Raw genomic sequence first — 23,476 nt, 5'->3', positions numbered from 1 at the left:
ACAAATGGAGCACTACCTGTAGTGGATTGTATTTTATAAAACAAATGAAACTACACTGGAACATATTTATAAATTAAACCATAGAGTTCATGAGAAAATGGAGGCCCAGAGAGACAGTTGAATTTACATATTTGGCAATCAGAAGAAAGGTGTAATAATGCTAGAGAAATAATATGCAGGAACATCCATTGATTGTGACCATGTGGTAGTTATCATGTAAGCATTTCAAATTTCTTATTTCATTAATGGTTATATCAACCCTATGAAGAAGGCACTACTATTATTCTATTTTTACCTTTTTAAATAATGTGAGTCTAGACAGGTTAAGTGATTTATCGAAGATCATATAACTAACAAATGGTGGAACTGAGCCTTGAAACTCTTTATTTTTGATGTCAGTCTATATTCTTCAGTGCCAAGACATAATACTTCCACTTAATGCTGGTTAGCTGAGGTTACTGTATGCATGCTGAGTCATTAAATGGCAAGCTGTGTCACACTGTGCACTCTAAATTTAAATACGTAAAAGTTATTTACAACAATAGCACAGCAAAACCTGATTGTGTTAACCTGCGCTTAATTTGGTTAATTGCAGGACTTTAATAGCTCAATATGGCCAGCAGGTGGCAACGGTATTCCATTAAGCCAACACAGAAACTTCAGGCAAATTAATGTACATGTAACATACTAATGTACGTATAACATACAAAACTGCAAAAGAGTGAGAAGGAGTGGGCTACGTTTCTTTAGTAATTCTTGTCATCTAGGCCCTAGGATTCTTATGCACTTAGCCTCTTGCACACATGGAATTTTTGAGTTGTTCAAATACTTGGAGTTTAATTGCTGTGTGGGTGAGCTAAGTTGAGGAAGCAATAATGGATGCATTGAAGGTAGACTAATTCTAAGCTGGATAAGGGAGGACAAAAATAAACGAGAAATATCTTATTTTCATATTCAAGGGCAGTTTTAAGGCTTTCTGTACAATGAGTGTATTTATACATATATGAGCACAACAGGGGTGTGTGTGTGTGGTTGTCATTGCCATCTTTGTTGTTGGGGTGCACATGTGAGGCCTAGCAGCAGGTGTGCACCTGTGACAATGTATAAATAATTTTGGACTTAGGTTCCATTTATTTACCTCCAGAAGAACAGAACTTCTGAAAGCAGTTCTGGACTCTGTAGACTGAAGATAGAGCTCAATGAGCAAAGTGTCGATTATACATTTGCAGCAAATGAGGCACCTTTGCCTACAAATGCTGCAAATAATGTATAGTATGGTCCATGTGGGCTCCAGTTTCCTGCAACCAGAATGCTAGACAGGAAACAGCTTCCTGGCCAGAAGATATTAATTTTAAGTTTTGAAAGATTAGTAGTAGCTTGCCAGAAATACATGGTAAGGGAAGAAATTCTAGGAAGAGGCACTAGCAAGTAAAAAAGATGTAGAGAAATTAAAATCCTAGTGCCTTGGGAAAGATAAGCACTTCAGAAAAGTGAGAATTGGTGGTACCCTACAGAAAAGAATCAATGAAGTCTTTCTGGCCATGTAAGAATTTTGAATATTATCCCATTGTTATCCACTAGATGAGCTTATCCATTAGAAAATTAGGAGACTTCTAACAGGAGATAATGAAGGACTGACCTTAAAGGATCAAAAGGAGGAGGCAGATTGAAGAGTTATTTGAGATACAGACTAAATACTAGAGCACGGCACCGCAATAAAGTAGGTAGGTGTCAAGATGAGGCTCTGCTTACCTATTATTGTGATCAGAATGTGAACTGTAACAGTGATTTTTCAAAAAATTATAATTTAGAGTAAAAGAAAGCTGTTATTCTACTCACAACACTTTTGACATTACATGTATGGGGTTTTCTTTTACAGCAAGTAATTCTCCAATTCTCTGCAAATGCCAATTGGGAGTGTCCTACAATTTAATTCAATTCTGACACTAAACTACCTAGAGTAAGTGTAGCCCCCACAGGTTAGGAGTTCAATCCCACAAGAACACCCTCCATTTCAGGTGCCAGTTGCAAGTATTGGGTACCCAGGTTGTCCACACTTCTGCTCAACTTGGCTACAAATTAGGAGTTTCAACAGTTCCCTCTAGGATGAGATAATTTGCTATAACCTTAGTCACATTTACAGGTTTTTACAAAGATACGAATAAACAGCTGGGTGAAAAGGTACCTAGGGAGAGATCCAGAAGGGTCCCACGTGCAGGAGATTCTGTCCCTGTGGAGTTGGGGTGCACCACCCACCTGGCACATGGATGCATTTGTAACCCAGAAACTTTCCCAACCTCATAGGCTAGGGACTGGTGTTGAGGCTTCATCACATAGACATTATTAATTATTAACCTAATCTCCCCTTCCTGGAGGATGGGAGATGGGACTGAAAGTTCCAAGCTTCTAATAACAACCTGGGCTTTCCAATGGCCAGCTCCCATTCTGAAGCTATCCAGGAGCCCACCATGAGTCACATCATTAGAACAAATGACACTCCTACGATCCAGGAAATTCCAAGCTCTGGAATCAGGAGCTCCAGAGTCAGGAACCAGGGACAAAAAACAAATATTAGGACAAAAGATGCTCATAGCACTCATCACTAAGGAAATTGTAAGAGTTTTAGGAGCTCAGTATTAGAACCAGGGACAGAGACTAAATACATATTTCTTCTTATGTTATCTGCAGTAACTTCCTTTCCTCATGCTGAAAGTACATGTCAATAACCATGCTCTGAGATGGTTGAAAATAATGAAGTAGAAGTAGCATATATTTTAAAAGAATAATAAAAGGAAGACAAGAAAAGTGGTGAGAAATGACTTTTGGACTTATGTAACATGTACCCACCACCTGGGTAATAAATTGCTTTGGGAAAACTAATCTCAGAGGCTGCCAAGTGAGCCAACAGAAAGGGATCCCTAGATAGTGAGTCACGCGTCAAAAAGAACAGGCTGAAGGTGATATATGGTTGGTCAAGAGCATATTTTATAGATAGTTCATATTATCCCTCCCTCACCGCTGTTCTCTGAGGAGTATTTCCTGTACCATTCTGCTTCCTCTTACAGCTTTTTTTCTTTCTGTAGAGATGTGATTAAGGATTTTCTCAATTCTTAAACTTTGCTTAAACTCTCCTCTGCAAGGCACCCATTTTATAAACAGACACTGCATTTGATCACATTGTGTTCATAACCTGTCAAACAACTCAACCATGTGTATTTCCTAGAGGCTGTTTATAATTCTCCAAGCCTAAAACGATGATAAAAAAGCAAGGCGGTTTCAGTAAAAAGAGAACTAGAGTCAGCCTAATAGGAGAAGAGACATGGTGACATATAAAGTGCATGTGACTAACGTCATAGACCGAATGGTTATGTGCCCTTAAAATGTATTTGTTGAATTCCTAACCCCCGATGTGACGGTATTTGGAGGTGGGGACTTTAGGAGTAACTAGGTTTAGATGAGTTCATGAGGGTGAATTCCTCATGAATGGGGATAGCGCGCTTATAAAAAGAGACATCAGAGACCTTTCTCCCACTCCCCTCTCTTTCTCTCTCCCTTTCTCCTGTGCAAACACACAGGAAAGGCCATGTGAGGATGCAGTGAGAAGGCTGCCGTCTGCAAATCAGTGAGAGCCCTTACCAGATTCACTGTGTTGGCACCCTGGTCTCAAACTTCCAGCTGCCAGGACTGAGAAGTAAATGTCTGTTCTTTAAGACAGCCAGTCTGTGGTATTTTGTTATGGCAGCCTGAGCTGACTAATACAACCAGAGTCTGAGAACCTAAATTCATATCAACATTTTGCTACTAATTTTGTGATATGCAATAGAATGCTTTGCCACTCTGATCCCCAATTTGTTTGCCTGTAAAAAGAGGGGATGGAACACATTCTGGTGGAGGAGAGTCACTTTATAGTAGAGATGGTGGCATTTTTTTCTCTTCCTTGGGTTTGGCAGACATTACTATTCAATCACAGGATTCTTTCCCATTGGGTTCAGATGTGGCCTCAAAGGCTTCTCATTGCAGTTAGTACTAAATGCAAGCATCCACAGATAATGAAATGGAGTCAACGTGAAGGAGGCAATGTAATACCAGTCAAGGTATATATAATCTAAAGTTCTGGCTCTAACAGCCCAAAATTATTTCTTATATCCCTTCATTAAACAAATACTAAGTCTATTCAGGATGTACAAGTCAATGTGGTAAGCACTTTAAAGGATTCAGGAAGGAACTGGACAACCTTTTAAGAAATATAATTGCATTACCAACTCCTGCAAATTCCAAAGAGTTCAAGTCCTTGCTAATTCTAAAAGCCTTAATACATGAAGGTCCAATGTATAATGTTTTGTATAAATGCATTTCTTCATTTAAGACTTCTCCCTCCTCCTTTCCAGAATGAACTGAAAGACTTCTTACAAGGCAGCACCTCTTATCACCCTTTCCCCCAAAAGGAGATCTTTATATTCAAAAACATTGTAGGAGTGGTTTACTCAGCTATTTTGTCTCTTATGGCACCAACAATTGTAAACTTGGGTCACATGGCTGTTCTGAAATTGTAAGGCGGATAGAATTATAATTTCTGGCCTACTGCATCAATTCTAGCTACACTTTGTAGCTAGATGGCAATCAAATCATGCTGAGCTTGTTTTTTGTTTTGTTTTGTTTTGTTTTTATCAGCAAATGCCTTTTTCAATCTCTTTTCACATCACCTGTGGACATCTGCATGCCAAAGGTGAAGCTTCTGCCAGGTCTGTGTTACCCATCAAATAAAATAACTCAAGCCTAGGCTAGACGGATAAGCAATCACACATGTGTACAGAAAAAAGCAGCCTAGGCCTAAACACCAGGGAATTGGGTCAATAAAGAAAACTGAATTGGAAGATTTCTAATAGAAAAGCAGTGGTAACAATTTCACATCATATTACTCAGCATAGGCTTGGGAGGAAACCTACTGTTCTCTGTAAGCCAAGTTCCCTTTTCCTATATTTAAATTGAGATTTTTCACTGTAATTTTGGCTATCATTTATCTTCGTCCTTGGCAATATTCACTTTTGATATTACAGTGTTAATTATGTTTCATTATTTATTGTTGGGTTTGTTGAAAGAGCAGGCATTTTTAAAAACCTCAATTGATAAACTTGCCTTTTTAAACGAATTCCAGTCCATGGAGACCACAGAAAAAGCAAGTGTACACAGGCGTGGCTAATTCCGTATATGCAGTATCACTAAATTTTTTTCTAAAGCAATTAAAATGTAAACTTTTAAAAAATATAATTGCATTATCAACTTCTGCAAATTCCAAAGAGTTCAAGTCCTTGCTAATTCTAAACGCCTTAATACATGAATGTACAATGTTTTTGAATATAAAGATCTCCTTTTGGGGGAAAGGGTTATAAGAGGTGCTGCCTTGTAAGAAGTCTTTCAGTTCATTCTGGAAAGGAGGAGGGAGAAGTCTTAAATGAAGAAATGCAAGCATCCCCTCCAGTTCTGGGGATGCAGACTAGCCATTGACTTCATAAAGACTTCAGTCCTCTCTACCCTTGAGGTGGGGGTACGGTTTTTCAACTGCTATTAAGCATCGCTTGACTATTTGCTTGCATCATTGGGTCATTATGAAGGATTTTGCATGTATGTATCTGTAGGGGGTGTGAATAAATGGCATTTAAATAGAAAACAAAGAGTAAGATTTGGCAGGGGTGGTGGCTGTGCCGAATTTCATAGATTTGTCCTCCAAGGAAGGTGATGCAGTGTGGGGCTTTCGAGGTGTGGACCACCATAGGGGGCACAGGAAGTGCACGGGAAAGAACAGACTGCCCAACCAACCATACAGACTTCCTGTTTCACAGAAGGGCAACACACAGGGTCCCTGCCATCCATGTGCCCAGGAGGGACTGGCACAGTAGGGGCAGAGCCAGCTTCTTGGGCATCTGACGTGTGTGGCCTCACAGCACACTGTGTTTAAAAACACCCACTTAATGATTTATGAACAAGAGGTCCTGCGTTTGCATTTCTCCCTTGGCCTCACAAATTATGTAGCAAATTTTGGGTAGGGGCAATGCTGGATCCCTGCTGTGACACTTCAGAGCACCCCAGCCTCCCTCTGAAAACTGTAACAACCAAAAATGAAACCCAGACAGCTGCTGGGCTAGAGGAGGGAAACTACGGAATTTAAGCTTGGAGAATAACACCAGGACTCTGGATAGCAGGACATGAAGCCTTTGTAGCCTGACACCATGGGCCTATAACTGTGTACATAAAGACGCTGTGTTTTCTACAAAAGATCAAATAAAAACAGAGCCTATGGAGAATGATTTTTGTACAGCAGGCACAAACTTTAATTATTTCATCCTCATTGGCTTCCATAGCTCAAAGGAACGTAAGGCAGGAGGTGAAGGTGTCAGAAAGAAAAAAAAAAGTATGTATGGATAGAACTGGTGTCGGTTACAAAAAACATACTTCATGACGCATCAGGCAGGTTTTTTTGAGTTGCTTGCCTCCCAGAGGAAGGTTTTCACTTTAAGGGGAAAATCGACCATTGGAATTTATCAGTGGGAAGTCTATGAATTGTAAAAACAACAACAACAAAGGCTTTTTGCAAGCCATTCTATGTGGATAAAATAGGTAAAAATCCTCGTGTTGGGCCATTTGCTAGGACACACGGAGGTACTACCTGTTTTGCTCTCCTTTCTCCTAATTGGCTGCATTTCTCAACTTCTCTTTTCCTCTTAGGCAACATGAAATAGGCCTTTATAGATGGAAAGACTTCTTTTCTATCTGTATTTGGGCAGAGGGAAGGGAACGGAATCATACTGTCAAGGGCAGTTTATCTTACCTCTTTTTTTTTTCTTTTAACCCCTTTATTAAAAAAAGAAAAAAAAAAAAAAAGAATGGGACCAAGCGACTTCCGAAAGGCTACTGAGTGTGGCAGCCACTTAACCACTGAGAAAGGGGCTCCATCCACACTGTAAAAGGTCTCCAGCCAGCTAGACCAAGCCGCGCTCCTCCCCACAGCCACTTTCAGGTTGTCGTTCCCATTCAGAAAGCGAAATTAGCAGTTAAGAGGCGTCAATTTTGCTTTTCACTTTGCGAATAAAAGATGGAAGAGCCCTAAGTCCCAGGAAATAATTCACGAAAGAAAAACACCTCAGTGGGATGCAGAGTAGTGAAATAACTTGCATTTGGATTTGACTTTGCCAGTCAATCTGTAAGGCCCAATATTTAAGTTATTCTAAATTAAAGATTTTTTTTTTTTCCTGAAAGTTTCTCAAAATGGCCAAAGGGAAACAGGTCATTTTCTCTCATAAGTAATTATGAGAGAGTAGTTGCAGTGTTTGAAGCCATGTGTGAAAATCGGGTTTGAGCTGACGATAACGTCTGAAGATATGAAAGATTTCCGTATTTAAACATGTACCTATGAATCTCTTTTCCAATGATAAGCAACCCTTGGTAACATCAGCCATCTCTGTGACTCAATTCTAACAACCTTCTGAACACTTCTTAAAATGACTTTCATAAATACATAGAATTTACTTTTTTTCTCTTCTCTGAGAATTTAATTTCTTGTGCTGTCTTTCGTTTTCTTCCATATGCTACTAATATATATGTGAATATATTATATTCTATATTAAACAATAAACACTTCCATCACAAAAATCACATTTATATTCCCTTTTGTATTCTTCATACTGTTTGGTGAATTGTTTTGGATGTAGTAGGTGAATTAATTGATATTTGTTAAATGACTGAAAGTAACAAAGGCCTAAAATGTATTAAGAATACATCTGTCTCTAGGAACTAAATAATTTACAATGATCTTTTAAATTACATAGTGTTTAATGTGATCAACGCACTGTGTTTTTCATTTATATAATACTCACAAGTTGTTATTACTAATAACTCAGTGTTACAAAGGGGAAAAGTGAGGTACAGGGATTAAATAATTTATTCAAGCTTACAGAGGGGCAGAGCGAGGATCTGAACCAATGCAGTCTTCAGTCTGTACTCTCAGTTACTATGCTGCATGTAGCTTTTCTAACACATAATATTTATTGTGTCATTGATTGTTGTAAGTACCTTACATGCACTATCTCGTTTATATCCTGAAATCTATTAACAGATGCTGACTACATGCCAAGGCCACACAGATTAGCACATTCAGTGGCCTTTATACCAAACATAGACAAAGTGTTTCATACGTCCAAGGATTTGTGCTAATGCAGTGGTTATCAAACTGTGGAAATGGAACCCCTGGAGGTTCTTAATACCTTTTTAGAGTATCTGTATAATCAAAGCTCTTCTTGGTATCAAAGTAAATATTTTGCACTATTTTTTCTCTTCACATATTTTAGAAACATCTTTTTTAAATAAACAATTTCACTGTGGAAGAAATAAGAATCTCTAAGTGTAAAAACCACTGCCAATAAATATAAAATTTTTCAAAAATTATGAAACGCCTTAATCCAACTTTTAAGGAGAAGGAATTTTAAGTTTCCTGAACCAAATACGACATATTCTATTACCTTCTGAACCATCTGAAGTTTCTTGTTAGCTAAAAATTTTATGAGCAATAATTATTCCACAAATTTTAGAAATAATTCTTTACTAACTGCTCTTAACAGACTGAGAAGACTTATGAGTATATATATCTTATTTTTTTACTGTTTCTGGTAGTTAGAACTGTTTATTCCTCTAATGCATACCAAGTGTACATTAACATAATGCTAGAATGAGTACAGCTTGTTCCTAATGCTGTAAACATGGCCAAAATATTTTTATATATTTGAATTAATTTTATATCCTCATATGATTCCCTAATTTGGACTTCTAGTAGAAAATACCAGTAGGGAAAATGTTCTAGTAAATAATGCATTATTTCATAAGATTTGCCCATTCAAATATGTACTTAATGCCTGGGCTACGTAAGTTTTAGTCAGACTATCTTTAGCTATCCAGATCATTTTCTAGGACAATCAAATAGTTATTATTAATTTTCAGATGTCCATATTGAGAGTCATTATTGTATTTCAGTGTAATCAATATGTCATGGTGGTGCACTAGAACTAGTAACAAATTTGGGCTTCAGTTTGTTTAGTATTTTTATATAAATTTTTGTGTCCTTCAAATACGGCCTATTATGAAAACAAATACCTGAACTTCATAGACAAATATCCACAATTTAGTTAAAGAGAGGCATTTTTATGATACATACTAATCTCAAAGAACAGTCTTCTCAATGAAACATCATTAGAATGCTTGGTAACAGGCAAGACAAATAATAATGAAACTGCCCATCCTATCATATGAGCGTTACCTTCACTGTAATTTCTGGGTTAGAACTACATTCAATGACATATACTACTTCTTCTATTACACTTTTATAGTATTCATTTGGAAAAATTACCAAACTACCAAATGTAAAACAAAAAAAGTGTGCTGGGAAGATCCTAGGATGACCCCCAATGATCCAGCCTCGTGGCATTCATATCCCTGTTACATCCCTTGTTTTTGAGTGTAGGTGGAACCTGTGCCTTATTTCTCACCAATAAAACACAGAAAATGGGACAGATATCACTTCCATGACCAGGTACATAAGATTATACCTTCCATCTTGTGAGAGAGTATCTCTACTACCTACTCAAATTGCACACTGTAATGAAGCAAGCATCTGTGTAGGAAAGGCCCTAATTGCAAGGAACTGAAAATGGCCTTCAGCCACTAGCCAGCTAGGAATGGAGGCCCTCAATCCAACAATCAGTAACTGAGTTCTACCAACAACCAAATGAGTCTGAAAGCAGGCCCTTCCCTAGTCGAGTCATCGCATGACAACCCAGTCATGAGTGACCCCTTGGTTGCAGCTTTCGGATGAGAACTTGAAGCAAAAACTCAGATGAGGTGTGCCCAGACTACTGACTCACAGAAAAGGTGACATAATAAATGTGTGTTTTTTGAAGCCACTATGATTGTGGTAATATTATTACACAGCAACAGAAAATCAATGCAATGATTCAGACTAGAGTTCTCTTGGAAGGTTGCCAGAAATGGAATAAGGGATTTGAATCCAAAAAGTACTCTTTTTATAAGATGTAAAAGCCATTTAAATAAAAATGTAGGAATGTGTCCAGAATGTGCAGAAAATAAGTAATGCCAAGGATTATAAAAATATGAAATCTAGTTGTGTATTGTGCAATCAATTGAATACTGGTCTTTGTGAAATACTTTGGTACTTAACTAATACTGAAAAAAAAATATGGTCATGGCCAAGAGCCTGATTACCTGGCCTCTAATCAATCCATTTCTTTTTAAATTTAAAATTTTAGTTATAAATTTTTCATACAATGAAAAATACTAATTGATTAATAATAGATATTAAGCCATAGTAAGTCTTTGAATGCCATTGTCTTTTCATAGAAGAGTTTGAACCATGATAGCTTCGGATTCACAGGTGCCTTTTATTTTACTATGTTTATATTTTTCTGACAATAATTTTGATGTTAGAATGAATACTATTTCTTTGAAAACTGTAAATTTCAATAGGAATTCAGTGGCATTATGCATTGCCTTTAAAATCTTTTATCTTTGTATACCGGACAGTTCATCTTGGCATTTTAAAAAGATCACAACATTAGCACACACATGAAGATAAGAAGAAAAGAGGCCATGCCCGCGGAATTATGCCAGTGCTTTTCAGTAAGTTAACAATACAGTTAAATTTTTTTAAGCAATAATCACTTGAGACAATACATTTTATGCATTCAATCTGGACTTTTATAGAGCTGGTCTTTAGATGAATCTGTCAAAAAGATATAGAATAGACCTCTCTAGGATGACTTTTCTCAGAAAAGAAATTAAATTGTTCATGCAACACCATTATGCATGCAAGAAAAAATATTCATAGATGCATGATAAACATTTCAATTGTATTACACTTTTATAGCTGGAACTGAAATATAATTTTATATCCCAAGCATTCAGGCATGTTTCATCAATTTTCTGTTCTTTTACTCATATGAAATGTGTGATACATGGTATAACTATAGGCTTTGTATATGTTTTTGTATATGTACTTTGTAATGTACTTTGTATATGAGTTACATTTCTGAAGCTAAAAATTAAAAAAAAAACTAAGGAAAAGGAGAATAGAATGTGGGCAAATGATTGCCTTTTTCTGAATACAGAATGCTGATTAATGCTGTGATTTAAACCAAGAGAATACTCACTATAACTACATGTTTGTCATCCTTTCTTAGGATGATACTACCATTTTGAATTACAGTAGAATTAACAAGACTTGCTCAAGATAAACTACCAAGTAACTATAGTTCTATATTAATTTCAGAGAACAGCATCCTCACCTCCATGATTTACTTTCTAGGGCTCTGTGGAAAGTCAGCTACCTGGAGTACCTGCTTGAAATCTGGAGAACAAAGATGCTCATCATCAGATTCCAGTTCTAGTGGGGAAATAAAATTACTGAAAGTTCATGCACAGGGATGTTGAGCTAGTTTTATTTTTCTCCCTTGGATATTAGGACAAAACAGTGAGTAGATTCTTCCACAATTCCTGAACAAGATGTTTAGAAGAGTAGCTGAAAATAGTTAAGAAAATATTAGTAGAATGAATGAATATAAAAATACCTTGAAATTATTCAATATATATTGAATGCCTAGAAAGAATAAAGCTTTGAAAAGCAGAACGATTAAGAAAAAAAAGCACAGTTTCTGAACAAAATGAAGAGATGTTCTGTGATGAGTGTATGAGGATAGGGGTTTGGCAGTGATGTTGTCAGAGTGATGATAGGCAGAGGAGGTATTTTATGATGGAGTGTATGGAAAGAAACAATGTGTGGCATAGATACACATTGAATATTCTATTCAGTAGTTTTTGGTAAATGTTATCACTGTTTTGATTCCTTATAAAGAATCAGCCTGACTGAGCAGAATAAAATGCTCTCAAATATCAATTTTCCACACCCATGAATAACCTAGCTGTTTAAGCCATGAATCATTAACACACAAACCAGTCACAAGGGATATACCCTATGTGCAGGGCACATACTCCATAGAAAGAGGTCACCTTTCCAACTGAAAACTGCATAAATGTAATACCTGGAGACACACATACACACAAGTACAAATAGGTATCTATAATATTGTGTCTCAACAAGATGCACCCTCAAAATTAAGGTGTTTGTGTTATTCGGCTCATTAAAAATACACAAACAAAGACAAATGCTATATTTGTTTTGCCACTTTTGCTACTCAGTTTTATGTAAAACAGGATGAAATAACAAAAAAACCCCTAAGATTTGGAATAATAAGCAGCTTGCATAATTTGATGATACATGCATAATCACAATATCTGAGAAGTCATTTCCTTTTTCTGTGACCTTTATAGAGAGAGAGCAACCTCAGGATTTTTCCCCCTTCATGGGATGTGAGTAAGTGAGTGTGTAGTGGAGAATGTGTTTTATTCATTGTGCATCTCTAGAGAAAATCAGGTCACCTTCAATGATCTTATCAGTCAAAGAAAATAGTACTGCTTCACAGAGCTATTAAAATGGAAGAGAATTAGAATGTATAAAAAGCTTTCAGATGCCAAGATCAAAGGGAAAAAAAGGTCATAGACTAGGCAGGGACTGTTGCCTTTGCCGAAATTCACAATTTTGATTAACATGAAGTTGTAAATGACTACAACATTGTAAGCTGTCGTAATAAAATAAAGAAACCAAGGCCAAGGACATTACAAAAATGCAAAGAAAAAAAGTACAAAAAATAAGAACAAGTGAGGAAGAAACTAAAAGAGAATTAGAATAATATGCTTTTGGATCATTTGTTTATGATTCACAAAGCACTTTATCATATAACAGGGAATTTAACTCTCACAAATGAGGGAGGCATTGTTATCCATACTTCACAGAGGTGGAGACCAAGGCTTAAACAATATCAATTTGTGCAGGTGCAAAGGACTGAGAGGTAGCAGAGCTACTATTCACTCCCAAACCTCTTATACAATCAATAGAACACTGTAAGATCTCCATAAATATTGGTGAAATGAATAAGCTTGCATTTAAGCCTGTTTTTCAAAATTCCATATCTAATGCTCCTTCCAATTAGCTGATCCCTCAATGACTGATGAATTTATGCAAAAGCATTTCTATTCTAGTTGAAACATTGCTGACAGATAAGTAGATAAAATATTTAGTAAACCTGGATTTTAAAAATAGAGTTAGCAGGATTAGTATCTTAGGGTAACAATGTCAAACTAGAAAGGGAAAAAAATTGATTCATCTATTTTGGTGGGAACTAATAACAAGAATAATACTGTCATTCAGCAAATTATGTCTTAATTACATTCAAGGTAATTAATTGAGCACTGCCTGTGTGTCAACACAGAAATGGAAAGTATTATGAATACCCATACCCACTTCATCTTGATTCATTAATTCTTGATGTGTTGCTACATTTGTGCTCTTTCTTTATATATCTTTCTCTCACTGTCTCTCTCTCTCTTTCTCCTTCTCTTTCATTTACTCTTTCTCTTTCTTTTCTTTTTTTTGCTGAACTATTTGAAATTAAGTTTCAGAGACCTCCAACTTCTGCTTGGGATGAACAAAGCTGGAATAAAAAAGGATTATGCCCACTCTCAGCTTTAAAAAAGAATTGGACAAGTTGCAAATTCATAACTTTTCTTGAACTAGTCAGAGAGCTGTGATTGCAGGAATACCAACTAACTTAAAACCTAAAAAAAGATATGTGCCTATGGGGAGAGAGGGTAAGCTAGCATTTGCTCACCTGGTAACAAATTAGTAAAGAAGGAATGTGGTTCAGTTGGCTGCAGGCATAAAACAAATTTTAACTGGCTTGTAGATTCTCACTGTAGAAAACCTTGGGGCAAGATAACAGGGAAATTTGCACCCAGAATAGGCTCTTTCCTTGGGCCCCACCAGAAGCTCATGCACACACAAAAAAATGACTGTGGTAGAATCCTCATCGTACAAAACATGGGGAGGAGAACAGCAGCCACTGCAGGAAAGGCAAGAAGTCCTGCTTGTATCCCACCCTCCCCTAATTCTCCTTGGGAGAAAAACTTTAAACTGCAGGAGGAAGTGTCTTAGGGAACTAGGGAACAGCCATTGCAGCTAGAGATAAGAAGCATTAAAAATAAAACTCTACTCCCTTCCCAGAATTACAGCTGTGGGAAACACTGGAACACGGAGGCAGCCACCTTTCTGAAACCTAAGGACATAATTCGCCTAAAACCAAGGCTTAATTAGAACAGCAATGCTCCACTTACCACCACGCTCCCGGGCTGAAAAGCCTCCAGTGACATCTAACAGTGATTAAGAGCTTTGAGAGTTACAAAAGTGTGTAGGTAGAGACTCCAAGATTGATATAGTTTGGATGTTTTGTCATCTCCAAATCTCATGCTGAAATATAACCTTTAGTGTTGGAAGTGGGCCTAGTGGGAATAGTTTGGGTCCTGAGGGCAGATCCCTCATGAATGGCTTGTGCTGTCCTTGTGGTAATGAGTAAGTTCTCACTCAATGAGTTTATGCAAGATTCGGTTGTTTAAAACGAGCCTGATACCTCCCCCCTGTCATTCTTGCTCCCTCTTTCGCCATGTGATGCTCCTGCTCCCATTTTGCCTTCCCTTATGAGTGGAAGTGTCCTGAGACTCTCACCAGAAGATGTTGGCACCGTGCTTCTTGTACAGCCTGCAGAACCATGAGCCAAAATAGGCTTCTTTTCTTTATAAATTCTTTTCTTTATAAAATTCTTTTCTTTATAAATTCTTTTCTTTATAAATGCAAGCCTCAGGATTTCCTTTTACATAGGAATGCAGTGCAAATGGACTAACAGAGAGTTGCAGTGTGAAGAGATTACCCTAAAGATGGGAGTGAAGCAGACTACTCTCTGGCAAACCAGTCCTCACTGTAAACACAAGTATAACCAAAGGAAGTGGAAGCCAGTGGTAGAGTGCAAACATAACAAACCCAAACCCAGCACAACTACTGACTACATTGCTCAAACTTCCACACTAAAGACCTATCAGAAGTAAAAACATGCCTATTCCTAGGTTTAGAAACTATTTAGTCTCCACTCTTTTGGACAAAATGTTGAGCTTCAGCAAAAAGTTATTAAGCGTATGAGAAAACAGTGGGGGGAAAGAAACTACCAAGAGACAAAGCAATCAACAGAACCAGAATCAGATATGACACAGGTATTGGAACTATCACATAGAGAATTTGAAATAACTCTAATTCATATATTGAAGCTCTACTGGAAAACACAGACAATATGCATCATCAGCAGGCTAATTTCAATAGATAGATGGTAAAAAGCAAGTAGAAATCTAGGAATGGAAAACATAGTAGCAGTGATGAAGAAACCTTCATCTTATCAGTAGACTTGACGTATCAAAGGAAAGATTTGGTAGACTTGAAGATGTCATTAAGGAATTCCTAAACTAAAACACAAAGAGAGAAAGAGTGAATAAAGCAGAACAGAGCATCTAAGAGCTGAGTGTAATTGGAATCCTGGAAGAATAAAGTAAGAAAAGTACAGGGGAGGCCGGGCGTGGTGGCTCACGCCTGTAATCCCAGCACTTTGGGAGGCTGAGGTGGGTGGATCATTTGAGGTTAGGAGTTCAAGACCAGCCTGGCCAACATGGTGAAACCCTGCCTCTACTAAAAATACAAAAATTAATCAGGCATGGTGGTTGGTGCCTGTAATCCCAGCTATTAGGGAGGCTGAGGCAGGAGAATTGCTTGAATCCGGGAGGCAGAGGTTGCAGTGAGCTGAGATTGCACCACTGTACTCCAGCCTAGGTGACAGAGTGAGACTCTGTCTCAAAGAAAAAAAAAAAAATGGAAAGGGCAGGGGGAGTTTAAGAAACTCAGTGAACACCAATCAAGACAGAAGTCATATTCAAATAAAAGTATCAAGACATACAGAAAATCTTACCAATAAAGAAAAAAAAATTTATACATATATACAGAAAAATAAAAAAAGTAAAGAATATTTCCCTTCAGAAATCATGCATGTAAGAAGAAAACATAGTGATGTCTTTAAAGTGCTGAAAGAAAAAAATCTGTCTGCCCACAATTCTATACCCAGTGAAAATATCTTTCAAAAATTATGGAGAAATAAAGGTTTTCTTAGGTAAACAAAAATTCAGAGATTACATTGTCAGCAGAGCTGAACTTAAAATATATTTTAAAAATTTCTTCAGGCAGAAAAAAGATGATGCTAGATAGAATCTTGAATCTCGACAAGGAAATTAAGAGTTCTATAAATGGAATAAATGAAGACAAAAATACAATTTAAATTTCTTACTTTTAACTGCTTTGAAAGAAGTTGCAGAGTATCACATTTCATCCCTAAATTCCACAGCATTATTTTCTGAGAAAAAGGCTATTCTCTTTCAATAATCATAACAACATCACACGAGAAAACTAAGGTAGACACAATACTTCATTATAATCTATGTTCGTTTATTCAACAAACCCCCCCAAATTTTTTATATCTGATTTTTAAAATATCAAACCAACATTGTGTTTACTATGCAATCTCTAGCTTCTTTTAATTAGAACATTTGCCTCACATTTTTTACTTTTATCACGTTGACGTTCTTGACGATCCCAGGCCATGGAGAAGGGTTCCCAGTTGGAACTTTGTGATGGTTTCCTCAGGATTAGATTAAGATTAAACATTATGGCAAGAAAAGGACATGAGTAATATTCTATGCTTTCTTTTGTCATCCAGAGGTGTATTATTTCAGTTGGTCTCATTATTAGTGATGCAAAATTTGATCACTTGGTTGTAGTAGAAAGTGCACCTCTTAGCATTGAGGAGGCCTTTTACTCTGCTTGTAATGAAGAAATAATCTGTGGAGTGATATTTAGAGATCATGTGTAGTACATTTTACTCATTAATACTTTATTAGCATAAACATCTTAAAACCCTTCACAGCTAAACATCTATGAATTGTTGTCTATATCTATTGCTTCTATTTCCACACTTTCCACTTAGTAAATTCAATTTTACTTATCTCTTAAATAAACAGACATAGTTCAACTAAAGTTGTAGGTGACATGCTTGTTATGATACCTGTAGATATTTTTAACTTCTCTATATACTTGAATAATCAAGAGTTATAAATTGTTCCCTCACCTGAAAACTTGCTTTTTCTTCGCTTTTTGTGATTCCATACTCTCTAGTTTGCCTCGATCTTTGTGGCTAATATTTCTCCATCACTGTTGCATGCTAGTCATTCTCTACCAGCCACTCTCTTCGGCTAACCAGGTTGAATCAAACAGCCTCAAGTTTGATCTGGGGCTTTTTTTTTGAGACAGAGTTTCACTCTTGTTGCCCAGGTGCAGTGCACGATCTCGGCCCACAGCAACTTCTGCATCCCAGGTTCAAGTGGTTCTCCTGCCTCAGCCTCCCGAGTAGCTGGGATTACAGGCATTCACCACCATATCCAGCTAATTTTGTATTTTTAGTAGAAACAGGGTTTCTCCATGTTGGTCAGGCTGGTCTCAAACTCCCGACCTTAGTTGATCCGCCCACCCCGGCCTCCCAATATTTCTACTATATTTTGTTATACATGTTGTGGTGATTCCCAAATTCATCACAACTCCGACTCCTTTTCCTTCTTTTTATTCCACAAACATCCACTGTTTGTACTCAATATTTCTACAGGGACAATAAACTCAGAGCTTTTCAAATCAAAATGTAGAAGGAAGCACTTAAAATCTCACCCCAGATTTAGTTCTCTCCTTTTTTATTTCAGAAAATGCCACAACCAGTGAACCAATTGCTGAGGTTAGACACCTAAGAGTCCTCCTTGACAAATTCCTTCTTCTCCATTGTATCTATATAAAATGCAATACCAAGTCTCACTTTTAACCCTTCAATTACATCCTAAATCTATTCAAATAGTTCTGTTGCTACAGCAAGAGTCCCGCATCACACTATTGCTATTTTGGCTTTGATTTCTATGACTGCCTTTTAATTCTCATTCTTTCCACTCTCACAATATATTCACCAAAGAGTAGCCAATGGGGTCTTTTGCATATACAAATCAGATGATGTCTTTGTTGTTTGCCTCTCCTGCTCTACCGCCCTCTTACAGCTAGAAAGTCTTTAATAACTTCATATTGTTTTACAATATAGTAAAGTATCCTTAGTAATTTGTAAAAGGACCTACAAAGTCCTATATAGTTTGGTCCCTGCCTCTCCCTGCTGCCTCATCTGCTGTGCTCCCAGTTGCTATCTGCAATTGGCTAACCTGCTGTTAGCCTTGAGTAGACTGTGTTTTCTCCCATACCTCACTTTGTTCTTTTGTTTGTTTGTTTTTGCCTATATCCTAAATGCCTCTTCTCCACTGTATCTAATCATTGGTAAAATTTTATTCACATTTTAGTTAGAAAGTCAATTTTTTATGGTAGTGTTATTTGAACTCCTTAGATCAAGTGCAATTTTCCTGTTACATGCTCTTAAAGATATGTCTTTTTTTTTTTTTTTTTTTTGAGACAAAGTCTCACTCTCTTGCCCAGGCTGGAGTGCAGTGGTACTCACCGTAGCCTGGACCTCCAACCCTCAAGCAATCCTCCTTCCTCAGCTCCCTGAGTATCTGTGACTACAGGCACACCACCATGCCTGGCCAAATTTTGTATTTTTTGTAGATGGGGTCTCACCATGTTGCCCAAGCTGGTCTCAAACTCGTGGGTTCAAGAGATCACCCACCTTGGCCTCCAAAAATGCTGGAATTACAGGAATGGCCCACCACACTCTGCCAAGATATTTGTTTTAATACACTGATTATAGATGTGCTTGGGAGTGTGTCTGTGTGTGTGCACACGCGTGTGCGGGCGCATGCATATAAGAATAAACAATTATTTCCGGACTATAAACTTTTTAAGGATTGGGGCAATGTCAGCTTTGTTCAGTGCTTTACCTGTAGCACAGTGCTTGGCATATCAATTTAGCATTATTATTCATTGGGTTCTTCCTATGTGTCAGCCACTGATTTAAGGGACACAGAAGTGAGCATGTGGGTGAAGCCATGAGTATTGTTGAATGGATGACTGAAATTTTAGGAGATTAGTGTGGACTCCAAAGTTCACACTGATAGTTACTAATCATACTTTGTACTACAATTATAATCTTGAATTTTAAATGCAGAAAAGAGAAAGAGAGATGGATTCAGTGGCTGTCATTTCCATTGTTCAGGCTACAGGGTCATATTTACAACAGAAGATCTGACAGGAGAACATTTGTGGTAAGAAAACTGAGAAGTTCCATGAGATGCTGCTAAAAAATTTCCCTTTGAGTTTCAGATTCCATCTGAAAATACCTCCTCTCTACCTTTGTATTTAACAAAATAACTCTTAACGTGACCTCTCAGAGGACATGCTATGAGCTCCTATGCCAATTAAAAGACATTTAGTAAATTGGGTGCCTCTGAAGAGATGTATGAATTTGTTAGCTTTACCTCTGGCTGTAGCTAAATGAACAGGAAATTCTTAGGGGAAAAAATAAAGTCTCTGTAAAAGCGAATGTATTGTGTGGGTACCAGAGAAATGCCTCAAGCTGAGATTTGCAGAGAAGACCCATTTTATAAAGGGCTATATTAAATTAAGTAAGTGCTTGGAGTCTCTGGAGAGAGGCACTATGAAGATATTTGAATGAGCACAAAGTTAAGTAGCAATGAATGTAGAATTTTCTATTACTGGTGTTTTCTCCAGTGTATTTTGTAAGCCCTTTGTGAGGCAGTAATACCCACTGCATCAGAAAATCACAGTGTATTGGAGATAGAAAGGAATTTAAAATTCATAATTCCAACCCCACCAGTTTACAAATAAAGAAACAGAAGTCTCGAGAGGTACATCATTGCTCTGGTGTGCAGGAGCATGTAGTGGCATATCTGAGATCAGAATTCTCGTCTAGCTCATTATTTTAGTTTTTTTTTTTCCCCAAAAGGAAAATACAGGAAACAGGCAGTTCCAGAGATGGTTTTGTTTGTAATCCAATTTTCACGTCATTGAAGATTCTAGAAATGCATTCATTTTGTCAACCGCCAAGCCAAATAAAGATGAAAATAATATTGTGGATCAGGCAATAAAAAAATAACCTCAACAGAAGCTCACAGGGAGGCGGTGTGATACAGTGGAACATCCTCGGGCACTGGGATTGGATGGGTCCGGGTTCACATCCCAACTTCGTCATGTACTAGTTGTATGAAATTTGGCAGCTGTTAGCTTATCTTAATTAGTTGCCTTTATCTAAATGGAGATTATAATACTTCCTCTCCTTTAGAGGATTTTCTGAGGATTAAATGAAATAATTCACGTAAAGCACTTAGCTCAATATCGAGCACATGCTGTAAAGCTTAATAAAGGCAGCTGTTTTTACTGGAGCATTCACACTCACCTCTTTGCAAACCGCCAGGTGATATAAGGGCGCTTAGCATTTCCAAATGAAGAAGCCAGAGACGAAGTCCAGTTAGCAGCGGAATTGGACTGATATAAACTTTTCTAGGATGAAACAAATAGAGTGATCCTTCAAAATGTCCTCTCCTTACTGTATGCCTGGAGAGATGTCACAGATGGCAGAAAAGCCAGAAGAGAGAGAACATCTCCAAATAGCAAGACAAGTGAGTTAAATGGGCAATGGCGCTGAGTCAGTTCTGGTGTGATATAAATAGTGCTGAGTTCTGTCTTTATTTTGTGAGCAGAGACCTTGACCTGAACCCTCCACTCCTGGAGAAAGATCTTCCAGTAGGAAGACATGTGCATTATGTGAAAATGGGCAGAGATTCCTGCCTCTGATGTTGAACAGCCAAGTGAGACACCAACAGACCAGCAGACCAGAGGCCAGCTGCCTCTAAATCATTTTCAAAAAGAGACAGCTCGCCTCATGACAGGGCTATAGATAGAACCTTGCCTTTGCTCTCGTGTACATGAGTTGCTTATCAGAAATCTGACTGCCCTTTCAAGAATATGTGATCCACTGGGACATAGTTCATTCCGGATTTTGGTGAGATGACTGACATTCCAAAACTATGGGTTAAGTTGTGATACACACACACACACACATACACACAGAGAGAGAGACAGTTATTGCAGACTGTCTTCATTTTTCACAAGGATTCTTGGATGCTTTTGGGAAATAGAACACTAAAGTGGGCGGAACAATCTGAAATGACCATTTATTTACAAGATAATGTCAGAAATGCACTTTCTTTTGATCTCAGAAAACTTCACTCGGAAGTTTCACTATACAGATTAAATGAAGTAATATTATAGGTACTTAGTGCAGAGGCTGGCACATGGTAGGTGTTTAATCATTGTTAATTCCCTTCTTTCTCGTTTTCCTCCTGCTGTTACATAAAAAGTCAGTTTCAATTTTTATTCTTTATCACCAGTAGCATCTGCAGAGGGCAATATAATCCTGCTATTTTTGAAGACATGAAACTGATAAAAGAGAGAACTGGGGTTCAGAGAAGTGATATTTTTTAAGCACCTCTGAGAAAGTAGGTACAAAGTTGGGAGGGAGAGAAGTATGAAGTTCATATAGTTACTCTTCCAAGAGGGCTTTAGGGGAGTGGATTTAACGGGAGATTTTCCTGAATTGTCTGTCACCTCCATGAGGAGATGGTCTGATGGGAGAGGGATAGGAGTTACCATGTCAAGGGACTCAAGAGCTTCAGTGGGTTTGGATGGTGTGAAATTGAAGGCTGAGGCTTTATGAGAAGGCATGATGCAACATGGTTCTTTAGAATTATGAGCATTCTAAAGTCAAGAGTATACAGCAGGCCGAGTGTGGTAGCTCACGCCTGAAATGCAAGCACTTTGGGAGGCTGAGGCAGGAGGATGGCTTGAACCCAGGAATTCAAGACCAGCCTAGGCAACATGGGGACTCTCTGTCTCTGCAAAAAATTAAAAAATTAGCCAGGCATGGTGGCATGCACCTGTAGTCCCAGGGACTTGGGAGGCTGAGGTGGGAAGCTCACTTGAGCACAAGAGGTCGAGGCTGCAATGAATTTGTTCACACAACTGTACTCCAGCCTGGGCAACAGAGTGAGACTCTGCCTAAAAAAAAAGAAAAAAAAAAAAGAGTATAGAGCAGTGGTTCTCAATCGAAGGTACTTTTGCTCCAGTGGATTTGGGAGTCAAGCCATTTTTTGGTTGTCACAACCAGGGGTTGGTAGCACAAGTGGCATTTATAAGTACAGGCGGGGAAGCTGCTAAACATCTACAGGCTCACACAGCAAATAATTATTTGGTTCAAAATGTGATTAGTTATCTGCTCAGTAGTGTTGAGATTACAAAATTCTGGTTTACAAATAGGATATTAACTCTGTAGCCAAAATTTAAATTGTGGGTTATTTTAGCTGTATTTTCACATTTTCCCCATCTCTTTGTGGAACCTACACATATTATTTCTTTGCTTAAATTTTTGGAGTTTGATCTATGGTCAAAATAACCCAGTTATTCACTTATGATAAATGAGATGGAGCATGACCCCCTGTCCATTTTAACATTGAATATTTAACTCATAGCATTAAGAAGTAGACATTTAAGCCCAGGGATCAAAGAATGACAGCAAATTTCCCAGTGTTGGAGTCTTAAGATCTGGTCCATAGAGTTATGAGCACAATTTGGTTGCCAATGGCATTGGCCATTGCTGCTAGTTCAACTGTTCTTAAAGCAACTATTGGCACTACCCCTACCCCAGTCACCACTAGTTACTGTTTATTGAGCACTTTCTACGCACTTTGCATTCTTGCAAGTCTGTACAAATAGTAATATCTAAAACCCACTCTATGGAGTGGGTATTATGGCTAATATAAGGGTAAAGAGATAGATGCTAAGCAAGGTTTGTAACTTGTCAGAGGTAACCCAACTTCTTAAAGAGCAGAGATGGGATTGGTACCCAGCTATGTCCTTCCTCAAAGCCCATGTTTTTAAAAGTTAAGTACACAGCAGTGGTTATAAGGAAGAAACAAGGGAAGGAGGAAAAAATTCAGAGGACATGGCTTATATATCTTTTCTTTTGATTTTTGACACACTTAATTTGGTTCTCAGTGTCCCCTGTGATAAGACTTGGGTAATACAAACAATACAAAAAATGAAATTGTCAAGGTTTGTACAAATGTTTAAGCTTCACTTTGGTTATTCTTATTTATGTTAAGTTCTCTATCTTCCTGGGATATCAGTTCTTTTGAAATCAAAGGGCTCTAGAGATTGGGTGTTTTATCCCCAAATAGACACCCAGGTTTGTTATTTAAATAGACACTCGATTTTCAACGGGTTCTGCTACTAACTGTGGGTCTTTAGCTTACATTACCCATATTTTGGTCTGTATATTGGGGAGAATAACACTTATTGTCCTTTCTACCTCACAGTTTTTAAATGATTATAATTAAAGATCTTTGAATAGTGTGAGTAAGCATATTAAAAGTATTGCTTTTTTTT

At 37.6% G+C, this 23,476-nt stretch overlaps 1 protein-coding gene and 1 long non-coding RNA gene across 8 annotated transcripts in view; one reads left to right on the top strand and one right to left on the bottom strand.

Annotated features, from left to right (window-relative positions):
* Nucleotides 1–11,524, top strand: part of LOC103783775 (uncharacterized) — a 61,817-nt gene extending 50,293 nt beyond the window's left edge. The window contains exons 3-4 of the long non-coding RNA XR_003027608.4: nucleotides 10,585–10,680; nucleotides 11,366–11,524. This is a non-coding gene — a long non-coding RNA (uncharacterized LOC103783775). The remainder of the gene's footprint in view (nucleotides 1–10,584; nucleotides 10,681–11,365) is intronic.
* The window catches only part of LOC100990608 (contactin-6), a 320,384-nt gene that overhangs the window by 219,677 nt on the left and 77,231 nt on the right, over nucleotides 1–23,476 (bottom strand). The gene's annotated exons all lie outside the window — the stretch shown is intronic.

Source organism: Pan paniscus, chromosome 2 (assembly GCF_029289425.2).
Source record: "Pan paniscus chromosome 2, NHGRI_mPanPan1-v2.0_pri, whole genome shotgun sequence".
Classification (NCBI taxonomy): Eukaryota; Metazoa; Chordata; class Mammalia; order Primates; family Hominidae; genus Pan; species Pan paniscus.
This window is presented reverse-complemented; position numbering and strand designations above follow the sequence as displayed.